The sequence below is a fragment of the Haemaphysalis longicornis genome, unplaced genomic scaffold (genome assembly GCF_048455015.1).
Source record: "Haemaphysalis longicornis isolate Haplotype H1 unplaced genomic scaffold, Haemaphysalis longicornis Haplotype H1 scaffold_2, whole genome shotgun sequence".
Lineage (NCBI taxonomy): Eukaryota > Metazoa > Arthropoda > Arachnida > Ixodida > Ixodidae > Haemaphysalis > Haemaphysalis longicornis.
The window spans coordinates 282,585,613-282,601,075 of record NW_027526295.1 but is presented as its reverse complement, the minus strand read 5'-3'; the positions used below and the strand labels follow the sequence as shown (position 1 = coordinate 282,601,075).

The following is a 15,463-nucleotide window of genomic DNA, read 5'->3' as shown; positions in this document are numbered from 1 at the left end:
GCGAGTTCAGTTGTCTGCCTTGTTCTGATGCATATGCTACAGTAGGTCACACGAGTGAAAATGTGTACTGTGTGCGAGTATGCATAACTTTACATTTCTGTTCAAATGTGTGCCGATGATTGCTGCCATTAACGTAACAGCAACCTCGTCAAGCTGCTTGGGACAGCACGTTTTTGTGATTGGCTCATCCTTTGTAACAAAAAATAGAGATTTTATTTTATTTTGTTTTATTCATTCCGAGTCTGACTTGGTGCGATTCCTTAAAACCACCAGGTGTACACGTTGAGACTGTCCTTTCAGTCATCGAACGTGGCGATGAGCTCGTTTGGGTTCAAGCCAAGACAGCGACTCTGCTATGTACTATTAATGCTCAGCTCATTCATTGCCTAGTATCCCCACAACCAGGAGAGTGTACCGCCCCGCAATTACACAAAAATGCAGAATTGACGGAATGAACATATTTAGTCGTTATAGTAATGTAAATGAAAATTATTGATCGACCAGAATTCCGAAAAGCCAGGAGTAAGAAAAAACGTTTATTGCTCCCATTGAATGGGCAGAAAGGAGCACGAGATGGTCCTCTGTCATCCATGGTGGGTGGCGTCCGTAGTCCGGGATGCCATGTCCAGCTACAGCTCGAATGGCCCTGGTCACCGGGCCCCGCTGGTTTTCCAGGACATCGCTCGTCAGCAGGACCTCCCACTGCTCCTGTTTGGTGCGATGCCTTCTGTTAGTTCGGTGATGCCTTTACACTCCCACACCATGTGGAACAGGGTGTTGGGCGTCCCAGAGCAGAAGTTGCAGCCGTAGCTAAAGAGCGTGTAGTGTATATTGGACCGCTGTGTGGCGCGCGGAAATGAGTTTGTCTGCAGTCTCCGGAATAGTGTGTCTTCTTCTTTTGTTACCTTCCGGTGGGGCGGCGGGTGTCTTTTTCTTGATAGCCTCTGACGCTGTAGTATGTCTCTGCTGCGCTTCGGGATGGACAGGTGGTTGTCGGCGGAGTGGTGAGTGCCTATGAGGGCAAGAAATAAGAAAAATTGAAGAAATGAAAGTTTTACAACAATAAACTGACGAAATCAAAAATATGCATCTTAGACATCTCCACTATAACACGAGCACTAATTCAAGAAATTCCGGAACAGAACGTTGGAAATACGAATAAGACATTAACAAAAATGGGCAAATTGTGTAAGGCCCTGTATTTCCCCAAAAATGCATAACTGGCGGAAGCACCACATTTAATCGTTGTAATGGTGTAGATTTCCATCATTGGTGAAAAGGAACAATCTAAAACTTAAAAAGAATAAAATAATCCAACGTCTTCGGCTACTCACAGCCAAACCTGACTGCAAAGAAGCCACAATGTAGGCAGTCGTCCTAAGAATGCTACGCATTAGTAGACAGTTCTCTGAATTTCTGCAGATTTTTGTGGTTTGTTGATGACGCAGCTTCACTGTTTACCCGTTGAAATTATTGAATACCTCTTATATTGTGAAGCTCTGCTTACCACAGCCTCTCGTCCCGGTCCGCTGCTTTCCCAGGTTCCTTCACGGTCTAGAGAGAGAGAGAGAAGCTCTTTATTAGAAAAACAGAGTGTTTAGCCGGCGTACAAAATCGCCTTCATGCTACTCTGTTAGGGGAGGGGTAAAAGGAAGAAAGGCCCAAGAGAGAGGAGGGCAGAAAAGAGATGCAAGCTGAGAGAGGGACCAACGAAATTAAGTAAAAGGGCAAGAGCGAAAGTCTCAGAGTGACGACATTTAAAGTTTTTGAATTAAGCCAGTGTCGCTGAGGTACGAAAACAGAAATTTTAGGGCTAGGCGTTGCTGAGAAGAAGACGGCCAGGGCCCTAAAATGGTTTTTAAGGTCACTGGTCCTTGCGTATAACCTATGCGTGCAATGTTCTGTAGCAAAGTTGATCTAGAGTCCTTGTAGGCAGGACAGTGGAGTAAAAGATGCTCAATAGTGTCTTCCGATGCACAGTTGTTGCACCTGGGGGCGGTAGATAGTCCAATGCGGAAACGGTAGCTGTTGGTGTAAGCTGCATTAAGTCGGAGCCGATGAAATAATGTTTCTAGATGACGGGGGAGCTGGTGAGGAAGTCTTGACGACAGCTGAGGGTCAAGGGAGTAGAGAAACTTGTGGAGGTGGGTAGGATCTGACCATATTCTGTTTCTCTCTGAAAGGGCGTAACGTGTGGCCATGGTGGAAGCGTCGTGTTTGGTAAAAAATGTTCTTCGTATATTTCGGCGGGTGTGGCCTGCAGAGGCAGCGTCATCAGCTTTTTGGTTTCCCGTTATCCCACAGTGACCAGGCACCCACTGAAAAACAATATTGTGCCCAGCGCCTACTGCAAGGTGATGTAGGTAGAGAATATCTTGAACGGCAAGTTCATATGTGAAGTGCTTGCCGCTCTTAAGGAGGCACTGAAGGGCAGGTTTAGAGTCAGTGAATATGGTCCATTCGTTGGGCTCTTGAAGTAGGATGTAGCGGATTGCCTCTTTGAGGGAGTGTAGTTCAGCTGATGTCGAGGACGTTGGTCTGTCTAAACGGTAGGAAAAGAGTTTACCAGTCGACGGGACGAATAGTCCAGAGTAAGAACTTTGCGGCAGCGAAGACCCATCAGTGAAAAGATGAACCCTGGTGGAATGCAACCTGTGCATGTAGTCCAACGCCAGTTGGAGCAGTTCAGCCTGAGGCGTTTTCTTCTTAGATGTCATCCCTGGGATGCCTAAACCTATACGAGTAGACGCTAATGTCCAGGGCGGAAACTGAGATGGCATTGCTCGCGGTGGTTGCGTCGTTTTGGGAAGGCACAAAGCTCTAATAGCATCTCCGAACCCAGAGCTCTGGGCCGCAGTGATCCTGCTCAGACAGTGGGGTGTAGGTTGAAGTAGATGCCGGTAGTGGACACGGAGCGACTCCTGTAACATGAGTGCTTCCAGAGGCAAGCAACGAGCTTCAGCGATGGTCCCGGCACCCGAAGAACCTCTGGGTAGTCCAAGACAAATGCGCAGGCTGTTCCGTCGAGCCGCTTCTAGCTTCATTTTGTTAGTAGGCGCTGCATGGTGTAGTAAGGGAAGGCTATAGCGTATGAGGCCATCGACGTAAGCTTTGTGAAGCTGTAGCATCGACCCGCAGTTGCTGTCCCAGCGGGAACCGGCAAGGTATCTCAGAACCTGAGACGTCGCAGAGATGCGGGCACACAGTCTTTTTATCTCAGGCGACCAGGAGAGATTACGGTCGATGATTACGCCAAGATACTTGTGGGTCCGGGCGTACGGGAGGGCTCGTCCACTCAGCAGAATTGGGTACTGATCCATGCGCTTCCTTGTAAACGCCATTGCAACGCTTTTCTCATGCGATAGGTGAAGTCCACGAGCAGCAAGGTAGGTTGAAATGGAGAAGAGGGCCTTCTGGAGACGTTGCTGAGTGGTGCGTCGGGAGCGTGCTGCGTGCCAGATACAAATGTCGTCTGCGTAGATGGTGATGTTAACTCCCAGCGGTAGGCACCGTTTCAGCTCTGAGAGTCAGAATAAATAGCAGTGGACTTAAAACGGCTCCTTGTGGAACACCTTTTTCGACGGGGAAACGTGATGTGTCACCATCCGAAGTGCGCATGAAAAGCTGACGTCCAGCAAGGTAATCCTCGATCCAGGCGTAGAGTCTTCCTCCAAAGCCATGTACTGCAAGAGCAGTTAGAATGGCTGTGTGTGTGACAGAGTCGTAGGCAGCTTTTATGTCTAAGAAAATTGCGATTGGTATGCGGCTAGAATCCGATTGCTCCTCGACTGACGAGATAAGGGCAATTATATTGTCAATAGACGATCTGTGCCTACGGAATCCATTCATCTCTTGCGGGTAAAGGCGTCGGCTTTCGAGAAACCAGGACATTCTTTTATGTACCATCTTCTCCATCAGTTTTCCAATACAGTTCAACAGAGCTATAGGCCGAAAAGAGGAATAACACGTGGGCGGCCGGCTAGGCTTTAGAACAGGAGTAATTTGGGCGAGCTTCCAATCAGAGGGCAGCGTACCGCTCATCCAAGAGGAATTGTAGAACTCTAGGAGACGGAGCAGGGCATTGTGAGGCAAGTGCGTGAAGGTTGCGTAACTAACGCCATCCGGACCTGGACACGACTTGGTTTTTACATCGGAGATTGCTGCTGTCAGTTCTTGTAATGTAAAAGGCAGGTCCAGTGCTGGAACGGCTGATTCTGGAGGCCTAACAGGTGGAAGTGTATTCAGCGTTGATGAGGAGAGGATCTTGCAATATTCCTCTGCGACCAATTTCAAAGAGGAGTGCTCGTGCAGTGAGAGGGCAACAAAAGGGCGCAGCTGCTTAGGTTGCGTGCGTAACCCTTTGACAACACGCCAGATGCGCGTCAACGGTGTGTGAGTATTTAACGTTGCACAAAAGTTCCTCCACCGTTGTCGCTGAAGCTTGTATAGGTGACGCATTACATGTCTCTGAGCCCTTCTAGAAGCTCGTAAATCTTCTAGAGATTTTGTACGGAGGGCTTTTCGCTCCGCACGGCGACGAATGGCACATAATCTTTGGTATTCAGCGTCATTATTGGGTTGATTCCAGCGTTTTGTTCTTAAGCATGTGGAATTCCGAAAACAGTGAAGTATCGCTGGGATAATTTCGTCATCTCGAGTCGCTGCCGTAATGCAGGTTCGTATGGCTTCCACGAAAGCTCTCCAGTCTGTGCACGCGACCTGTTCTTTGTAAGTCTGAGAGTGCGAGTCACGAGTTGATATCAAAATCGGGTAGTGGTCACTTCCTCTTGTCTCTAAGTCTGTGCACCACGTGAATTTTGCGGAAAAGCCAGCAGTGACGAATGATAGATCGATACAGCTGGTTGTTTTGGAAGATTTGAGGAAGGTAATGCTGCCATCGTTTAGGGGTTCAATGCCATGTCTAATTAGGAGGTCCGCGAGTTTCGCACCACGTAGGCTTGTCTGGGAACTGCCCCAAATTTCATTATGAGCGTTAAAGTCCCCACAGATAATGTGCGGCTTATCAGTCGACGTGATGAGGTTGTCCAGCCTGGTCTCATCAAACTTGGCGTTGGGTTGTAAGTACGCTGCGATAAATGTGAAAGTCTGAGAACCAATAATTGTAGTTGCGCAGACGTACTCATTTGTTTCGTGCGGTGAGACTGGAATTTCAACTGCCGGAACGTCAGTACGGAACCCGATAAGAAGCCGGCTTGTACCGCTTACTCGTTGAGAGTGGATGAAATAGTAACCACTCAAGCGGAAATTCTGATCTACTCGTGACTCTGAAATGACAACGAATGGGAATCGGTAAGTGTGAAGAAGCTGACGTAGATCACCGAGCTTCGACCTCAGACCACGAGCGTTCCACTGGAAAATGGTGCATCGTTTTAGGTGACTGTTCAATGACACTGTTGGCGATGGTGTTGCCGACATTGTTTCCCGATGGTGAATGGCACACCAGGTAGGGAGCAAGATGCTGCTAGCAGAGGTTCCAAAGCCATGATAGCAGCAACTTCAGGCAAACCGCTTGCGGATGGTATGGCGGACATAAGAGCTTTGAGTGCCGCAAATAACAGGGGAATTATCACTTTACTCAAGTCGACTTGCGTTGTAGGAGCGTGGGTCTCCGCTGGTGGTTCGGTTGCATGCTGAGTCGCAATGGGTAGCACAGGAGTAACGAAAGCTCGTGTCGGTTGTTGTTTCTCTTCAGGCTGGGGCTTTTTGGGGCTTTCTCGAACAGTACGTGCATAGGACTTTTTAGTTGTTGCGTTTGTGTGTGTTGAAAGCGAACCCTGAGTGGAGCTGGGTGTTGCACAAACCACTTCTGGATTTGGGGGCGGCTCGCGTTGTTTGGGAGCCCTTCCTTGAAGTTGCTCAACTGCGCGTGCAAGAGTGACGGCTTTTTTCTTCGGGCAGGCACCGAAGGTTGCAGGATGTGGTCCATCACAGTTCGTACATCGAGGGTGCGCGCGCAAAGTGCAGTCTTTGTACGAGTGCGGGCCTGCGCATATTTTGCATCGGACGGGCCCATTGCAGTGCTTCGCAATATGACCGTGCCTTTGACATTTGAAGCACTGGGTTGCTGTTCCCAAGTATTCCTCAACGGGATAACTGCAGAAGCCAAGGAAAATGCGCTTTGGTAATGCAGAGCCGTTTGGGAACTCCAGAAGCACTGTTTTTCGGCGACGCTCTGCCACTACACCATTTCCGCCCCGATCATAAGAGACTTGCCTTCTAGCAGATGTAACACCTTGATCTCTCAGGTAGGAAAGGAGTTCTTCGTCCGTGTACTCAAGAGGGACATCATCAATCTTTCCAGACGTCGCTGAATAGGAACGTGGTAGACGTGCTTGGACCGTCATGCCAACCAGCTCCGTCACGGCAAGAAGACGGTTGGCAGCGTTGAGAGTCGATACGGTGACGACAAGGCCACCGTCCTTGTTGAAGCGATGCGTAAGAACTTTTTCCTGGGCAATCGAGACGACTGCCGATGCAAGCAAATTGGGATTGAGCCTCCAGAAGGAACAACCTGGTTGCGTTGGTTGAATCACAACTGGGATGCCGGTAGGCCTAGACTTCTTATATCCTGACTACAGTAAACGCAGCCTGACTTTCCTCTTCAGCTGCATGTCCATCTCCGGTTGTGTGGCGTTGTAACTCCTCGATGGCGCGCTTTTTCATGGCTGGCGGATCATGTTCATTGAGTAAAACGTTGTCCTCCGGTGACAGGGACGCTGTACGATGCTGTCCTTCCGTTGTAGCCATGGTAGAAGCCTCCATCATTACGGCATGAGGCACCAGTGATGGCGGCCCCCCGCTTAACAGCAGGGACCGCTTATTGGGACCATGAATGGCTCTCTTGGCTAAGTTTTTCCGGTTCGCCGTCGTCCTTAGTCGTTTATAACGCCATACTGCACAGCAGAATGAGGCGGGAAGCTTTGCAATGGCACAAAGAAATGAAAACTCACAGAGCGGCGAAAGCAGTGGACCGGCTAGCCCGTTCTTCGTCTTCTTTTTCTTCACGGTCTATTTTCGCACTCCTCAGCCTTCTCTGCGGCTAAGCGTTCTCTTTCCTCCACTCTCTTAATTCATCTTCGCCTTTCTGTCGCTCTTCTTCCGCCTCTCCCGTGGCTTTGTGTCGTTCCAACTACACCGACCTTTATGCCTCTCCACAGGCATGCTTTCTCCCTCTCTCTTATCTCTTTCTCTCTCTTGTCCTTCTTATTTCGCCCACGCGGAAGCTTTCTCTGTACATCATCTTCCACACGCAGCCCTCTCCGCTTCTTCGCTTGCTGTTATAGCGAGCCTTTTTATGGCTAGGCTTCCGGGATTTTGCATGTGCATAAGCAAAACTCCCGAGGCTCCACGCGTCTCTGAAGCGCGAGGCGCTCGTGCATTTGCATTTGTTTGTTTTCGTGCTTGCGTGCTTTTAGGTCCGCACTGGCTTTAGCTCGAAAATATTTTAGAAGGTTTGCCGCCGTTGATGGGCGAATGGCGGGGGCCATGCCTACTCTCGCACCGGCCGGTCTTCGTCGTAATTCGAAGCGCTCGAGCCTAGTTTTCTTTCCTTGCCTCTTTCGAGGTGGTGGGTACGTCGCGTGTGTCTACTATGTTATGTCAGGTGCCGCGCACGTAGAAACGACACGTGGGTCTAGTTTCTCCGGCTCCCCGGGTAGCGGAATTCGACCGCGCGAATTTATATAAAAACAAAAATCGAAGACAATAACTCTGTGCATACCTTTCGTAATGATGACCACCGATCAAGGCAATAAATGAGTGCATGCCGTCGCTCATAATTATGTGTCACCTCGGGATCTCTGGTCATGCACCTTCACTGAGTGGAATGTCTTACAAATGTTTTCTGGGGCTGGCCTACATACTTTCTAATGCTGTATTCGGGTGGTCGTTTTAGAGTGCTCTGGAGCACTCGGGAAAGCGACTCCGTGTTCGGGTGGTCGAAATCGAGCGCTCGACATAGGTTCGGTTAGTTGTCTCAGAGCGTCATCCTCCACTTCGAGCGCCTCCGACTGCTCTGACTCTGAAGTGGGAGCGCCGCCGAAATCTGGAGGTGATCGAGTCACGCGACCCCGGCTGCCGCGGCTCGCCCGCTCGTCTGCCTAGTCGGTGGCGTTCGCTGAGGCCTAGCCAGCGGTTTCTTGTAAGAGTATTTCGACGTTTTTGCTTCTCGTGCTATTACTGAAGGCATCTCCGAATCATGTCGAAACGGAGACGCCTATTGAGTGTAGGGGAACCGTATCCGCTGCTTCTGCAGCTCGAACTCGACGCCGAGGAGGACAGCAGCTCAGACGACGGCGACTCGCACATTTACGCGAAAAAGATTGCCGAACTGTTCGCCGCACCGCTTCCTGTGTTCAAAGTGCAGGAATACGTTCGCAACTTTGGCTTGGAGCTAACGCGTCCGATCTGGAGGACGCAATTTATTGAAACACCTAAGCCGGCCTGGCTGTTTGCAGTTGCCGTGTTGGCCGCGCCGCGGCGCCGCGGTCGCGTGCTGCTCGATGATCGGGTACGCGTTCGGTTGGGGAGCGGTGCCTCTTGCTTGGATTGGGGGAAGCAGCGCATCGGCGTACTCCGAGTCAGAGTATCAGAGCGACCACCCGAATACAGCACAAGCTCCGCTCCTGTCAAGCTGCAGGTGCCCACAGAGGTTAGCTTTTCGAAATATTGCTGAAATCTGGATTTTTAAATGCAGAGCATTTGTATAACTCACGATGTCACCCGTGCGTCGGCGTCTGCAGCAGCCAGCCTCCCCCTACACTATAAAAAGAAATAACAGTTACCGGCGCCTGGTTTCGATCCCACGACCCTGCGGGCGGAACGCAAGGTACATGGTGCTCTACCCACTGCGCCAAAAAGCCGACACAGAATGAAAGGCTACGAATGCGCCTTATATCCTTGACTCATTCCAACTACGTCAAGAAGCTGCTGATACAACGCATTCACTACCTGTGGGCGGAACACGAGGTACATGGTGCTCTTCCCACTGCGCCACAAAACCGACACAGAATCAAAGGCTACGAACGCGCCTTATATCCTTGACTCATTCAAATTACGTCGTCAGCGGCGTGCATTGGCGACTCAGCGGCGTTCTAGCGGCGTGATAGCTGCGTGGTGTACACGTGATAGCACCAACCCTCCAAACACTAAACGTTAACGCAAGTCCCCCTCGCGGGGAGATGGGCCCATTTTTTAGGGGCGAAGCTCCTTAGGGCGTGGGTCTGTCCATCCTCGACGTATGTATGTAGCCACCTCTAGTTTAGTTCTTGGGTTGTTTACTAGATGGCGTGGCTACCTCTAGTTTAGTTCTTGGATTGTTTACTAGATGGCGGTACTTGTATATGATGAAAAGATGCGCTTGGATTGTTTACTAGATGGCGTGGCTACCTCTATTTTAGTTCTTGGATTGTTTACTAGATGGCGGGGAGCGTTGTAATAAAATCCGTTCGCTGTTGGCGCGCGCTCGGAGTCGCCCGATGGATAAGGCTGCAGATGTGCGAGCCCGCGAGGCAGAAGCGCTCCGTGAAGCTGCGCGACGCCGCCGCCAAGATCCTGCCGTACGAGAGCGGTAGGCCGAAGCGTGTCGTCTGGCTGCGCGACGACGCCGCCAAGATCCCAGCGTTCGAGAACGAGAGGCCCAAGCGTCACGGCAACGGCGCGAGGACCCTGCCGTACGCGAAGCGGCACGGCTGCGGCGCGAAGAGGATCTCCAAAACGTCAGAGAACGGGAAGCGGCGAGAAAGCGCGCGTATCGGCAGGCAGACCCCGATGCAGTGAGAGCTCGTGAGGCGTCTGCAAAACACATCAGGCGAGCTCAGCCCCAAGGTACCAACGCGCGGTTTAAGCGAGACTTTCTAGACGTTACGTTCGGACACAGATGTAGTGGGCGAACTTTCACTGAAGAGTCACGGTTTTACCGATGATTTCCCCTCAGGAGCTTCGGCCACTCATCATCATTCACCCCGTGGATATGCTGTGAATTTTTTTTTTAACAAGGCGCGCAAACCCTGTGACTACCGCAATTAACGGTGATTCCCTACTATAACCAAAGATTCGCCGCTGATTGCAGTAGGCAAGGAGAGCGCGCCAACGCTGTACTACTGAACAGCTAGCGGGCTCCAATACCATGTCACGTAGAATTAGGGACCGTCACCCATTTCCTACGCTCGCTTTGCGTCGTAGTCTGGTTGCGAACGACGGAATAATTCTAAATGCGACGGCATTCTAACACTACTGTTGCTGCTGCTGCTACTCCTACTACCACTGATACTACTTGTACTATTATTGCTACTACTACTACTACTACTACTACTACCAATGCTACTACTTCTATTACTACTACTATTACTGCTACTACCACCACCACTACCACTACTACTACTACTGCTGCTGCTGCTCCTAGTACCACTTCTAGTACTGCTATTACTATTCCTACTATTATATTACTACTACTAATACTACTGCCGCTGCTGCTGCTACTACAACTACTACTACTACTATTACTACCACTACTACTACTACTAGTAGTAGTAGTAGTAGTAGTAGTAATAGAGGTGTTTCTGCTGCTGCCGCTGCTTGTGGCATTTAAGAAGCCTATGGGAGGTGGGGTTGGGTACAGGACATAACTACGTATTTGTGAATATGACACTCCTATAGTCGTTCTCGTCGAGACTGGTCCGTAGGATGTGTCGGATAGTAGAACATTCTAGAATTGCAGGTCGAGGAAGTGTACTGGGGATAAAACTAATCCCACTACTCGTCTCCGTCTCCGTTCTTTCTTTTGTGTTCCAGACGAACGGACGGATCGATGGAGGGACGAACGTGAAACGATGGAGGCGCCCGTGGAGCAGCAAAGCGTGATGAACTGCTTGGCACGGACCGTAATACAAGCAAACCAAACAAAGAAGCTCTCTGGGTATACAGGTTCGAGAATCCACTTTTTTTGAGAGGGATGTCACAAGAACACCATTTATTAAAGCCAATGTTTCATCATTTTGCGCAATGCCTACAAAGATGTTGATATATACGCTGAGTGTTGCGCACTAGGCTCCGGCTTTTCACACCACCAAGAATCCAGAACAGATGGTTGAAGGCGTGGCTTCATCCGAGGTTTTTCAATACCTCTTCGGAGATTGATTTTGCCCACTCGGCAGCGGATCACTTCTTAAGAGCGATGCTTTCAGCGGGTTGCGACATCGCCATCCGCCATACGCGCAGATTTCCCATGAACCATGAACAGGGAATCCAGCTGCGTTGGCTTTGTTAAGTGTCTTTGTCAATTGGATGATGGATCGGGTGCAATAAATAGTGTTTCTGAGCGTTTCACCATCAAGAGAGAAAGGAAAATCTCCGGATGGACATTGCCATTTTTTTTGTTTTATATTGGAAGCATATATTGTTGAACTACTGCGTACTTTGTCGTGAAGACGGCGCTGGTTCAGGCCGTTGTCAAGAAAACTTGTACGATTTTGTGTGTCTGTTTCAGTTATATGCCCCAAGCGCAGTCTTCTCAAAAAATCAAGTGATTGAATGTAGAAATAATCGGATATACGCGGGCTGGCATTGGGCAGCCGGGTACAGCAGCTGTGTGCTTTCCGCGTAAAACCAGCCATGTGAGCGCAGAAGTCTGCTTGGCATGCGCAGATCAATTCAGCGTACAAAATAGGGGCAGCGGAATTTAGAATGAATGCAGTCGAAAAGAAAAATTAGGTGGTGTCCAGAGAATCTAGTAGATAGCTCATCAGATTCAAAAGCTTGAGAAATCCAGAAGCCCTTTAAGGCGTTGCGAAAGGAAAGGAGGTCGTCATAACAAACACTTCTTGATGTGCCTATCAAGTAAGTGCAAAACCACTCGCCAAACTCGTGATGCAGACCCTGGGCGGATAATTTGCGAGCCAATATTTCGTGATTAGCAGCAGCAAAGACCTTGCTATAGTCGAAATGTGGATTGTTATCTTGTCGGCTGAAAGTACACAAGGTCGATGTCATTTGCAGAACAGCCAAAGTTTGACTTTACTGACCTACCGGGCACAAAACGGTGTGGATTAGAGTGATTTAATGGGCTAAATGTTGATTGATTGTGGGATTTAACGCGCCGAAGCTACACCAGGGCAAGGAGGCGCGCTGTAGTGAGGGGTTCCGGATTAAATTTGATCACCTCTGGATCTCTAACGTGAGCCTAAATCCAAAAACACGGGAGATTTCGCCTTTTGCCTTTATCAGAAAAGCAGCCACTGCGGCGGCCGGGATGGAACCCTTGATCTTGAGCTCAGCAGCACAACGCCATAGCCACTGAGCCATCGAAAGGTATCGAAACGTATGGCGAAACGTATCGATGTATGAGTCTTTGAAGACTTCGTAGACAAACGACAAGGGGAAAATCGGTCAATATTTTTCAGAAGCTGTCACCCATTCACATATATACGTGGGAATATAGAACTTAATTTTCAGTTTGTTTAAATGTTGCTCACCCGGAGGCAGGCGGATGATATGGTATAGCGGAGTTGTGAAAATTTCAGAATAACCTCTCATGTGAAGCAAGAGGTGTGTCGCATCCCGCCAACATTTTCGAGAGGAGTTTGCGAATGGTAGAAGCGACATCATTCCCAATGCTCTTAGGGATTGGCAAGACTGGTCAGTGTGGCTGGACACAGTTCACTGCCGGAGAGGAGCGTTGCGAGACGGGGTGGCAATAATATAATCGTCTTTCGACGTGCATTTGGTGCAAAGGTGGGTGGGAGGGTTGGGGTTCATTAAATGCTGTGGCTGCTGCCTTGCCTTAAAGATGCGAGAGAATCTAGTTTTGGTTATTTAAAGTAAGGTGGTTGGGAATTAGTGTCTTGATTTCGTTTGATTTTCGTAATTCTTATGTGAGGAAATTAGATGACCTTGAAGGGAGAAAATCCCCGGTCATTGGGGCGAGGAGATTACGCCCGAAAGAATAAAGAAAACGGGAGAAAGAATGCGGGGATTGACACCACATTTGTCAGGGAAGCTCCTGCAAATAAAGTAAATTAACTGGGTTAAAAATGGGTACATTTGGGTCGCAAGGGCATCGAATCCGGGCTCTCGGCAATTAGTTAACACATCATGAACATACCCACAGCTGGAGGTCGTTAGCTTACTACAGGTGGACCCAGTCAATAGGTTTTGGCCTTCAACTTGGAAATGTGTGTTGAGACATGTTCTGAAGTCGTCATGATTAATTTTTCCATGCAGATTACATTAGAAGTGATTAGGCGAGTATGAAATTACGTTGCCGCTGCATTTCCTCTTAAATTTGGCACTGCGAACGCTGATACGTGCCGAATCATGGTAATGAAGCGAATAAAAGACGCAGATGAAAAACGACGACGATGATGACAGCGGGAGTACACATTCGACAATTGGGCACTAATGCGTGACAATGAGAGGGTACGCAGATTGAACACTACGCTTTCGTATTCACTACATCTTGAAGAGTGCTTGAGTGCTCTCGTTATTTTGGCTTTGAGCTGCCGATGGCCTGTGTTGACAATGCTTAGCTATGAGATCATGGGAGTCATATTGTTGTCCGAGAATTTTGCTCACGGGTAATTGTTGGATTCGTATCACGGCGTTTGAGTGGAAGGGAGCGGGCAAAAATTGATAACTTTGTGTTGTCTTTGCCCGCGAAAGATATACGGTGCTCATTTTATAACGTTCATCTTCAGCGCAGAAACAAACAGGGACACAGTAGACGAGGACAAGCGCTTGTCCTCGTCTACTGTGTCCCTGTTTTTTTCTGCGCTTAAGATGAACGTTATGGAATACCAACTAGCCCGAACGCAAGCCCTTCTTCAGGTGCGCATTTTGTTCAGAGAGAAAGAATGCATGCGAATCTGGCAATAACGCACAGCACCTAGCTTGTATAATAAATTTGAAAATTTTACGTGGTCAAGGGATTAGCTCATACTTACTTGCTTATTTGGTGTCGCTGAAAATGGTGGGCTTCCGCAAACCTTTCGGGTATTTCGGGTACACAGATTTGTTGCTGCGATAAAAAAATAGATGAGGCACACGATCGTGGAATTAGTAGGGAAGCCCAAGCGATTAGCGAGGTCCTGTGTTCTTATACACCAGTAACCAATCTGAACACCTTTTTTTTCTGTCTCCAACGAACGATTACGTCGTAAGCTCCCTTGTTTTCAGACTTTTTTTTACGCTAACCGTCCATTAAATCTGCTTTAATGGGGTTCGCCAGCATGTGCTTCTGACTTAACACTGTGTGGGGTGACACGCTCGTTTCGACGACTATGGTGACGCAAGCGCGGGAATATGAACATGAAGGGATTGCCTTGATCCAGCCTTGCCGAAGAAAAAGATGTGGCAACGTCACACGAGGGGAGGACGTGGACCAATAAGAGGCGGCGACAACCGAAAAAACACAGGGAGTAGTGGAGGGAGCAAGTTGGAGGAGCGCGACGACCAGGTTGAATACTCTAAAATCGTCGGATATTCGGGACCCGAGCTTGAGTCCCTTGGCGCCTTGGCACCAGGCGTCTTGGCAACCTGGAGCCGAGGCGCGACTCCTGACTCGCGGAGGCGCGCAACATTGGCGTGCTCCATGTCCACCCCTGGGACTACCCGCCGCCTGCTGCCCGTCGGCGACCGGCAGTGCACGGTTGCATCCTGCCCGCGGCTACAGGGCACCATATCGCGGGCGACCGCTAAGCAGATCGTTGTATACGAGGACAACGGTGCGTCTTCCTCGTCGACGCTCCGGCGTATGAGGCGCCATCGTCATAGCCCCGCAACGCCACACCCCGCATCGCCACCTGCACCCACGACGCCCTGCGGACAACGCTCTATCGCACTGAACATTTGGTGGGGACTGTACTTTAAATTTTCTCTAGAGGGCATTTCCTAGTTTCATATAACTGTTGTTTGACTTTGAGTTGCAGTTGCTTGCCGTGTGTGTGTTTGGTTTAAGAATATATGTCTTTGTGCCGTTGTGAAGCGCCCTCGTCAAATTATTGGCACTGTAGCACGTCCCAGTCGCCACTGAATACATGAAAAAGGAACCTGCGAGAGAGTTTCCCCTCACAACACACTGTTATATTTGGTTGTCAAAGCGGCGTGATCAAATGTAATTTCTTTGCTTTTCATTTCATTCAGTTCACTTATTGCATCTTTAAAGGCCCGAGGGCATTACATAGGGGGGGGGGGGGGCAAAAAATACTCAGTGACAGTGAACAATTTGATGTAGGTGAACAATACATAGTATACAGTAATAATTGCACGTAGTAAAAACAAAACAATAAAAGAACACTTTCACTGGACATTAGATTGAAGAACAAGGACTAATTCGTGGAAATAAATACACACTGTACGCTGACGCAGTATCTCTATTGTGTTTGGTTATTGAATGGAATCAAATTAGCTTTCCAGCTTTTCCCGGAATGATGTCCAATCAGGTGTACCA

The 15,463-nt window shown here is 49.2% G+C and overlaps 1 long non-coding RNA gene across 1 annotated transcript in view; it reads right to left on the bottom strand.

The window, feature by feature from the left end:
- Positions 1-522: 522 nt before the first annotated feature.
- LOC144167810 (uncharacterized) overlaps positions 523-15,463 on the bottom strand; it is a 57,621-nt gene continuing 42,680 nt past the window's right edge. The window contains exons 3-4 of the long non-coding RNA XR_013322127.1: positions 13,959-14,032; positions 523-1,012 (exon numbers count right to left, since the gene is read on the bottom strand). This is a non-coding gene — a long non-coding RNA (uncharacterized LOC144167810). The remainder of the gene's footprint in view (positions 1,013-13,958; positions 14,033-15,463) is intronic.